The sequence below is a fragment of the Cavia porcellus genome, unplaced genomic scaffold (assembly GCF_034190915.1).
Source record: "Cavia porcellus strain 051 isolate PalLab524CR breed Dunkin Hartley unplaced genomic scaffold, mCavPor4.1 scaffold_18, whole genome shotgun sequence".
Taxonomy (NCBI): domain Eukaryota; kingdom Metazoa; phylum Chordata; class Mammalia; order Rodentia; family Caviidae; genus Cavia; species Cavia porcellus.
Window position 1 is genome coordinate 56,431,870 of NW_026947501.1, and position 8,616 is coordinate 56,440,485.

Consider the following 8,616-nt stretch of genomic DNA (forward strand, 5'->3'; position numbering starts at 1 on the left):
AGTGAAAGCTTTCAATGTTTCTCTATTTAGTATGATGTTAGCTGTTGGTTTGTCATAGATGGGTTGTACCAGACTGAGATACAGACCATCTACTCAGATTTTCTGTGGTTTTTTTTTTTTTTTATCATGAATGGGTGTTGGACTTTATGAAAAGTTTTTCTGCATCAATTAAGATAATCATGTGATTTTTGTCTTTTGCTCTGTTGATACGGTGTATGGTGTGTTACATTTATTGATTTGCATATGTTGAGTCACTCCTGCATTCCTGGGATACCAACATGTTTTTTGGAACAAAATTCCCTTACCAGCCTGAGATGTTTCTGTTATGGCGAGACATTATTTTGTGGGGAGGAGGGGGATGGGAGAACTTATTGCCACGCATCCTGCTTGAAAACGTAGAAGTCTTACCCAGGAGAGTGAGCTCAGTGAGTCAGAGCTAGAATCTGAAGAGTCAGTCCACAAAGAATGGAGGGCAAAGTTCAGGGTAACGAGGATTACCACATTTGGTCGGGTAAAAAAGGACATGGCTGAATATGGAGGAGAAGTTGTATTGTTTATGTTTTCTTAGCCTCATGTTTTTAAATCTAAAAATGAGATATTCACTCTTTGAACATTTATTAAAGTCTCGTACTGGGCACTGCTCCAGGTGCTGTACTGCAAATTAACCTTGCTCCTGTGAGTTACTCTGGATTAGGCTAAAATGTGAGCATAACATCAAAGCCCCATACAAATGCAGCTGCTCAAAGGCTGTCTAGGTGCTACAGGGGATTTTGATTTCTTTATCTTTAGGGAGAACACTCTTCTTGTGCACTAACAATAATTTGCATTTTTGGTTATTTCTATCATGCTTTGATTGCTTTTTTTGTTGCTCCCCCAGGCCCTTCTGGTCTGTCATTTGAGACAGTTCTTATCACCTAAATAACCAAGGAGATAAATTGTTTTCTAAAGTAAGAAGTGAAGCAAGCCGTGGTGGTGCATACTTTTCCTTCCAGCTACTGGGGAGGCGGAGGCATGAAGACGAACACAGGTTCAAGTCTAGCATGGGCATGACAGTGAGACTTTGTCTAAAAACAGAAATATAGCTAGGGGTAAAGAAGGTCAGTGCTGGCTTCCTCTAGGGCAAGGGCTAGAGGATGTAGAGATAAGAGGGAATAGCAAAGATGAATGTTCAGAGCTATATGCTTTTATAACACAGCAAATTAGAACAATACAGAGCAAGAGTATCATCAGTGTTTATAACTGGGAAGGGCCTCAGATGCCATCCATTTCACAGATGGGAAAACAGAGAAGTTCAGTGATGGTCACAGGTAGTCAGCAGGTGTGTTATTCCCAGTCCAGGGCTCCTACCACTGTGCCTTGTGGTTAGCTGTTGGCCTTTGGGGAGGGCGTAAGCACTGGTGCTGGTGTGCGTTATCTTTGGGGTGTATTGCAATAGTTTCAAATAGACATATTAGACAGAGGGAGGCCAAGTTAGCACTTTTGAGTATGACATTTTGTTCTTGTTTGGTCACCACATCACAGCGTGGCTGGGACAAGCCGCTGCCCTTGTCTGGGTTCCTACAGTCCTTTTTTTCCTAAGCAGAGAGAATGGTGGGGTGGATGTACATACTCAACAAATACCTGCTGTGTGGAGTCACATGGCAGGAGGAGTGGGAATGATTACTTGACTTTATTATCCAGAGGATTACATCCAGCTTCTGAATGGTGGCATTCTGAAGTTTCCAAACACCAGTCTTTCCCTCACATCTGACTTTACCCACTGAACTTGTCTTTGATTTCTGAGCTACCATAGACCTAGTGGTAGAAATTCTTCAGTTTTCAGGCCCAAACCTATGTGTCTACCACTTTGATGGAAACTTTCTTGAGTTGCCTTCCTGCTTCCTCACAATTCTCAAGCCAGAGTTCATGTTTATTTATTTTTGTAGCTAAGAGATTGGGGTTGCAAGTCCCTCTGGATACTTACTGCGTGGTTCAAAGGTACCTAGCCTCACCTGCCAGAGAGATGAATATCTCTGGTATGTGGGCTTTTGCCAGGACCTGCTGGCACAGGCCCTCTCACTTCCTCCAGGGTCTTTGCCACTGGTTAGGAATTTCATGGCATAGCTGATGAACTCAGGGTCAAGTCCATACCTGTTCTGACTTCCTGTCTTCAGCAGATGGATTTCCTGAGCTCTGAGACTCCTGAAGCTGCCCCAGAGTTTGTGGGATGAGTGAGAATAGGCCTTCCACTGCTATGCCATTGTTTATCTTCCACCCACGGGGTGAAATGCAGACACTCACAAAGAATGCCTTGCTTTCCCATCCTCGCCTGAGAGGAGGGAGAACCAGCTCCCCAGGCCGAGCAGGAACACAAGGATGTCGTATGATAGAGGTCTCCGCTATCTATCTACTGTCTTCTGCCTTCTACAGAAGAGACATATGGGCCCCTGCCCCAGTATTCATGGAGGATTAGTTCCAGGATCCATCACAGACATCAAAATCTGTGGATGAAATGGCACAGTATTGCCACGAAACTTGCACACATTGTTTTGTAGGATTTTAAGCATCTTTTAATTACTTAGTATACCCAATATATCGCAAATTCTATGTGAATAGTTATTATACTGTATTGTATTTGGAGTAATGACAAAGAAAAAATCTGTGTTCAGTACAGATGCAATTTTTTTCACATATTTTTGACATAATTTAGATTGAGTCCAAGTATTAGAACCCACAGAAATGGAGGGCTAATCACACACACACACACACACACACACACACACACACACACACATATAGGCATAAATACATAATATAATAAAACATATATTGTATATATATACAAACTTCTACATGTAACATGGATACAAATTTTTTATATGGGTATGTAGTCATTAAAATTCAAATGAAATTAAAACTTTGTAACTTGCTTGTACTTTCATCTGACACTGTAAAATGAATGTCCATGACATAAAATATTTTCCTTCAATGTGATATTTAATAGCTGCATAAGATTCTATCATGTGTTGACAACAAAATTATGTAACTTAGCCCAAGTTTGTTTGAAATTTTTTGCGACTGTATTTTGACTAATGCTCAAGTAAATATCCATAGAATAAATAAAATGTGCTCCATACTTCCAATTGTTTATCGTTTCTTATTAGCAGAATTTTCTTGCATTATTTCTCCAAGATAGAATTTGGAGCCAAAGGAGAGATGGACACCTTGAGTGCTTCAGGTATCTCTTGCCAAATGGTTTATTGCATTTAGCATGACTCAGAGTTCAGGAAGCAGACCGAGGCGGAGGTGGCGTCCCTCCCCGGACCTCCTGGGTTAGGACAGTCACGACAGGTGGGGTTTGGTGCTGTCCCAGCAGTTTCTTCTTCCTGCTCTTCCTTTTCTTCCATCCAGCATAGCCTTCCTGTTCCTGTCTATTTTTTAACTCCAGAAGCCATGGTCTTGGGGAAGGTTCAGGGTTGGAGGAAGAACTGTAAGGGTCCAAAATCTGAGGACCGTGTGGCAGGCACTCTGATTCCTCAAGTGATCTTGGTTCCAAAAGGATGGGGGAGAAAAAAGGTTGATATAGAAGTTCAAGAATTAAAAGTTGTATCTCTTACCAATATACAGTAATACATTCTATCACAAATGTATTTCATTATGGGCAGAACCAGCTGTCAATATATACATATATGTGTGTAAATACACAAATGCTGATTAAATATATTACAATAATGATAAATGCAAATATAGTTATAAATATAATAAATACACTAAAATAAATACATTGTATATAAAAACATCTAAAACATGATCAAAGAGGATAGGAGAGATGGAAAAATGTTGAATTAAATCTCAAAGTTAGATATAAAACAGTGACTGCTTATCTCTGGTCAGAAATAATTAGCTGTTGTAGCAGGCAAGTCAACTTAACTCTATAGGGCCTGGGCCTTAATCAATAATAATAGACAGAAAGGCATTGGACTTGAGAGGAGGGGTCAGGAAATCAAATCAGGGCTTCTCTCTCTTCCTGTAATAAGGATTTGCTGGAATTCAGCCTAGTCCATTTGTTATGTGTTGTTTGTGTCTGCTTTAGAGCCATGAGATTAGTGTTCATTAGTGACTGAGACATGCTCCTGAGGCCTGAAAGATCTTCAGTGTGGTCTGGAAAATGTTCTGTGGGTCTCTGATCCAGGCCACCAGGTGTCCCTAAGGTGTCATGCATTTTCTCTTTACATTTTTTCCTACATTTCAATAATTTTGCACTTTAGCTTCTTTCTTCTCCTTCTCCTTGATCGCAGGACAGTTCAGCACAAAGTACAGTGGTTTACCATTTTGTGCTACCAAATCTATAAAAGAGCTAGGGGTCTAGGATGTGGGGTAGGGAGTGTAATAGTTTGAAATAGGTATAGGAGGCGTGAGGGAAGAAATGTCACTTGGGTTATGTATGGTGTTCATGAGGTTCTTGGAAACAAACATGGAATTTGAATTATTATAAAAATTTCTAATTTTTGTTGCCAAAATCTGCACATGTGCACATGTGCTGGGTGTGTGGCTGGCAGCGTGTGGATGCCTTTCCACCCGGGACTCAGCGCTGAGCCTGGGCAGTGTAGTTGGGGTCATCAGGGGCTTATAGGGCCGAAGAGATGAGGCAGTCCCTGCTGCTGGGGTGCTGTGAGGGGCAGGGTAGGCTGAGCTCTGCCAAGACCACTGAGGTCTTCTTAACTTGGAGAATGGTGAAGGAGCCTGACTTCCTGTGGTGTCTGAAACATTTTTAGTGTTCAAGAGGAGTTGGTGTGCATAGAAAGCACATTTGCAGTTACTTGACCCTAAATTCATGTAACTAAACTATGACAGTCGTAGATTTTCTTAATATTTTAAGTTCATCTTACAAATCTCACTCTTCTATTTACAAGGACTGTTTTTATGTAACAAAAAGAGAAACCACTTCTTTTTAAATTAATACTCAGTTGTGTCATTGCCTAATGTATTAAACATCCCTAAATATTTGAACTCTTTTCTAGAATGCTTGAGTTCTCTTAAATATTTTAGACTACAGTTTAATATATCTTCAAATTTAATGTAGCTGATTCTTTCAAACATTTTACATGCCTGCCATGAAAGACTTAAAAATCTAACAAATAAAACTGTTTGACATGTTAAGCAATTTTATAACTCCCCCACCACAAAAAGCAAGTTAAAAAAAGAGATGTCAAGCTGTAAAAGTCTAAGCACATTGTTTTATATTTGTAGGATTAAAACTAAATAGTATCAACCACATGTTTCAAATTGAAGTGGCAAGTTTTAATATTTTAGATTTTTGTAATGTGCAAAGTAAATTCAGACATCATAAATAACAAAGATTACCTAAAAGATCCTGTCTTAGTCTGTTTTCCATTGCTATGAAAAAATGCCTGAGGCTGGGTAATACATGCAGAAAAGAGGTTTATTTAGCTTCATGGGCCTGCTAGCATCACCTCCGCTTTTGTAAGGACCTTGTGATCTCACGTGAGTACCTCATGGCAGTGAGAATGTGTGTGTCTGAGTGTGAGACCAGATGCCCAAGAACACCCAGAGATCAGTTTTTGTCTTCTGTAACCTCTACCTCTCCTTCCCTCTCCTTCACCTCCTCTCCTCTCCCTCTTCTTTTTCCTCTCCCTGCCTCTTTTTAATTTTTAAAAAAACTTTTAAATTTTCTTTAATGGAAAAAAGATACTGGCCCCGAATCAGGTTTGGCAGCTTCCTGATGCTGTTGGTTTCAAGCCGGAGCCTAAAGAGAGTCTTTCTATGGTCTGTTGGCCATTTCAGAACTTGGGCAGTGAAATGGTCAATTCATTAGAAAGAAACAGCTTGAGGCTCCCCCCCCCCCGCCCCCCATGAGCAGCTGTGAGCGTGGCAGGCTATGGTGGCCCAGGATGGGACCTGGAATGCTGGGAAACCAAGCAAAACCCGCCCCCCCCCCCGCCTGTTTGTTTTGTTGGACTTCAATATGCATGAAAGTAGGGACAGCTATTCTGAAGAGAAGGCAGACTCTATGACAGCCATTAGTGACTTCCCTATTGTCTGGTTTTGAAGACCTAACTCACCTTCCTCATTCTGTTCAGATCAGTTTTATACTACGTTGTTTTGTATGAATTCTCTATGTGAAGACATGGAAAACTATTTGGAAGAAAACAAGAGACAATCATATATCATATAGACAGTGAAGATCTCAGGTCCTCTAGCTCTTAAATTTATATCTCTTAGATTACTTTCTTATGTCCTATTTTGTTCTGTTTTGTTGTGTTTAGTTTTACCCCCTTTAAAATAAAAATTAAAAAAAAAGAAAAAAGAAAAAAGGTAAAACAAAATTTCATAACAAAATAATAGGAGAATAACAAGAGTTAATACATTGCATGTTGTTCTCTTTAAGGTAGTTGTTCAGGGTACAACGTATGGGTGTAGAAATTTATCCAATTGATATTCATACAAACCTTCCTCTTTAATGAACTAAGAGACACTAATAGTAAAACTGGCTTGCATTTTCTTCTCTTTTGCCTACTGTTCTTTCTCCTTTCACCCATCCTCTGTTTTTAGTTTTTTGAGACAGGGTCTGGCTTTGTAGTCCATGCTGGCCTTGAACCTGCAGCAATCCTCTTGTCTTTGCCTCCTAAGTGCTGAGTTTACATGCATGCACCACTATGCTAGCTGTAACCACCACCTCGTGAGAACAGTTAGGGAACTGCCTGGTTCTTCCAAGGGGAGCACCCCCAGTGACCGAACCATCTCCCATAGGCACTGCCCCTCTCCTATCAGGCTTGCTGAACTCCCAGCATGGGACTCGATCAGATCCTAAAACTTGTTTCTAAGCTTAACACACAAATGTTGATGTTATGTCTTGTATGTCATCAGGTCTGTAGCTTTTTTAAAAAATTACTTTCCTAGTGTCGTAAAGCCACTCAACCAAGGGGAATAGATAACAGATCAATCACCAAAGACAGTTTCTAGCCCAAAAACTTAGGCGCATGAGCAGGGCTTTTTGGTTACAGGACTCGAGACAGAGTCGTGACTCTACACAAAACCCCAAAGTAAAACCCTGAGGGAATTCTTAGGATCCTGTCAGTGAGGGACCCTAGGACCAGGCAGTTTGGCTGTGAGTTGGTTTCATAACTAAGTCCCGCACACATCTTTTGCATCAATCTTTACATGATTTTTATCATTCTGCTTTCAAGTTTTTCTACTAATTAAGGACAATAAAAATTTTGATCTATTTATAATGAAGTCAAAAGCTTTTGTTGTTGGACGCAACTGTTCTCTTTAGAGGCAGATTTTTATAAAAAGTTTGTGATGACTACAATTTTATTTATTATATGGATTAATGGGTGCTTTAAAAATCTCAGCTTTGTTTGTCCTCTGTCTCCTTCTGTGCACGGCTGCCCTGTAATGAGAAAGTGAGAACAGACTCTTGTGGAAGAAGGTGGGAAGATTTTAAAGAAGCTGAAAGCAAAATACAGTCCTGTTAGGGGTTTCACAAAGGATGAGTCTCAGTAGAAACATCAGGGATCTACGCAGCAGAGCCCGGTTGGTTTGAGAACTGGGCAGTGTAAACGAACTGCTTGTGGGGCCTCGGAGGAGAGGCAGCGTGCAGAAATAATGACCCCAAGGACTTCAGTAGCCGCCACTGAACTCATCCAGGCCCTGCTCACCGTGCCGCCTGGTCTGCATCTGCACGCAGGCCCGGCGCCGGCCCCTTCCTCTCCCCGGCAGCACTCTAAGCCTTGGCTCCTCCGTTCCTCTCTGGGGCTCCTGGTCCCTCCCTCCTAGTGCATGACTGTGCGAGCTGAAGTGCCACAGCTGAAGCGCGAAAATCCTCCTTCAGCTCCGCGGCGCTCTGGCTAACCCTGTGCTTCCCTGTTTCGCAATCTCTCCACGCACACACTTTCTTCTGTGCAAACGCCCCAACGTCTTTCTGTGTTCACTGGCTTCATGCGTTTGCCTTTCATCCTTCTCTCTAACCTCTCCCAGCTGGGCTTTCTTTTTTGACTTTCAACTCTTCCTTGCTTTTGTTTGAGGGCCACCGGCAGCCTCTTTCTCATTGACCCTGAGGCCAGGGCCGCCCTCGACCTTCCAGCACCGCTGGCCCTGGCTGTCCACGTTCCCCACAGCCCTCCCTCCTGGTGTCCCTCTTGCCTCGCTGGCTGCTCCCGTTCAGCCTCCTTGAATGCCTCTTTTTTTTGCTTCTAGTTTTCCTTTCGTGGCATGTCTATTGCTCAGGCTCCAGCCATTCTCTCTTCCTGCTCCTTCTCTCCTTGGGTGGCCTAGTGTGACCTGTGATGTTTTATCCCTTCTACTTGCCAGTTACTCCTGACTCTGAATCTCAAGGGAGATTTCAATTTTATATTCTGTTGACCATTTAACATCTTCATAAGGATATCTCCGAATATCCAAAACACGTTTTGACCCTACCCCTACAGTTCCTGCTCCCTATCCAGCCTTCTCTGTTTACCCAGTTACCCTCACACCTATGAGTCCCCCTTTATGCCTACCTTCCCTCATCCCCATGTTCACCCCATCAGCCGATTCTGTTGTCTGTAATGCCCAGAATACATCTTAAGTACCTTCTTCCTGTTATCCTATACTTTTAATTGCTCTCTGTGCCTC

General features: G+C 42.0%; 1 non-coding gene across 1 annotated transcript; it reads left to right on the forward strand.

Moving 5' to 3' along the window:
* Window positions 1-5,691: 5,691 nt before the first annotated feature.
* On the forward strand, window positions 5,692-5,827 carry LOC111755502 (small nucleolar RNA SNORA2/SNORA34 family). The gene has a single exon (XR_002790052.1). It is a non-coding gene; the product is annotated as a small nucleolar RNA SNORA2/SNORA34 family (small nucleolar RNA).
* The last annotated feature ends 2,789 nt before the right edge of the window (window positions 5,828-8,616 follow it).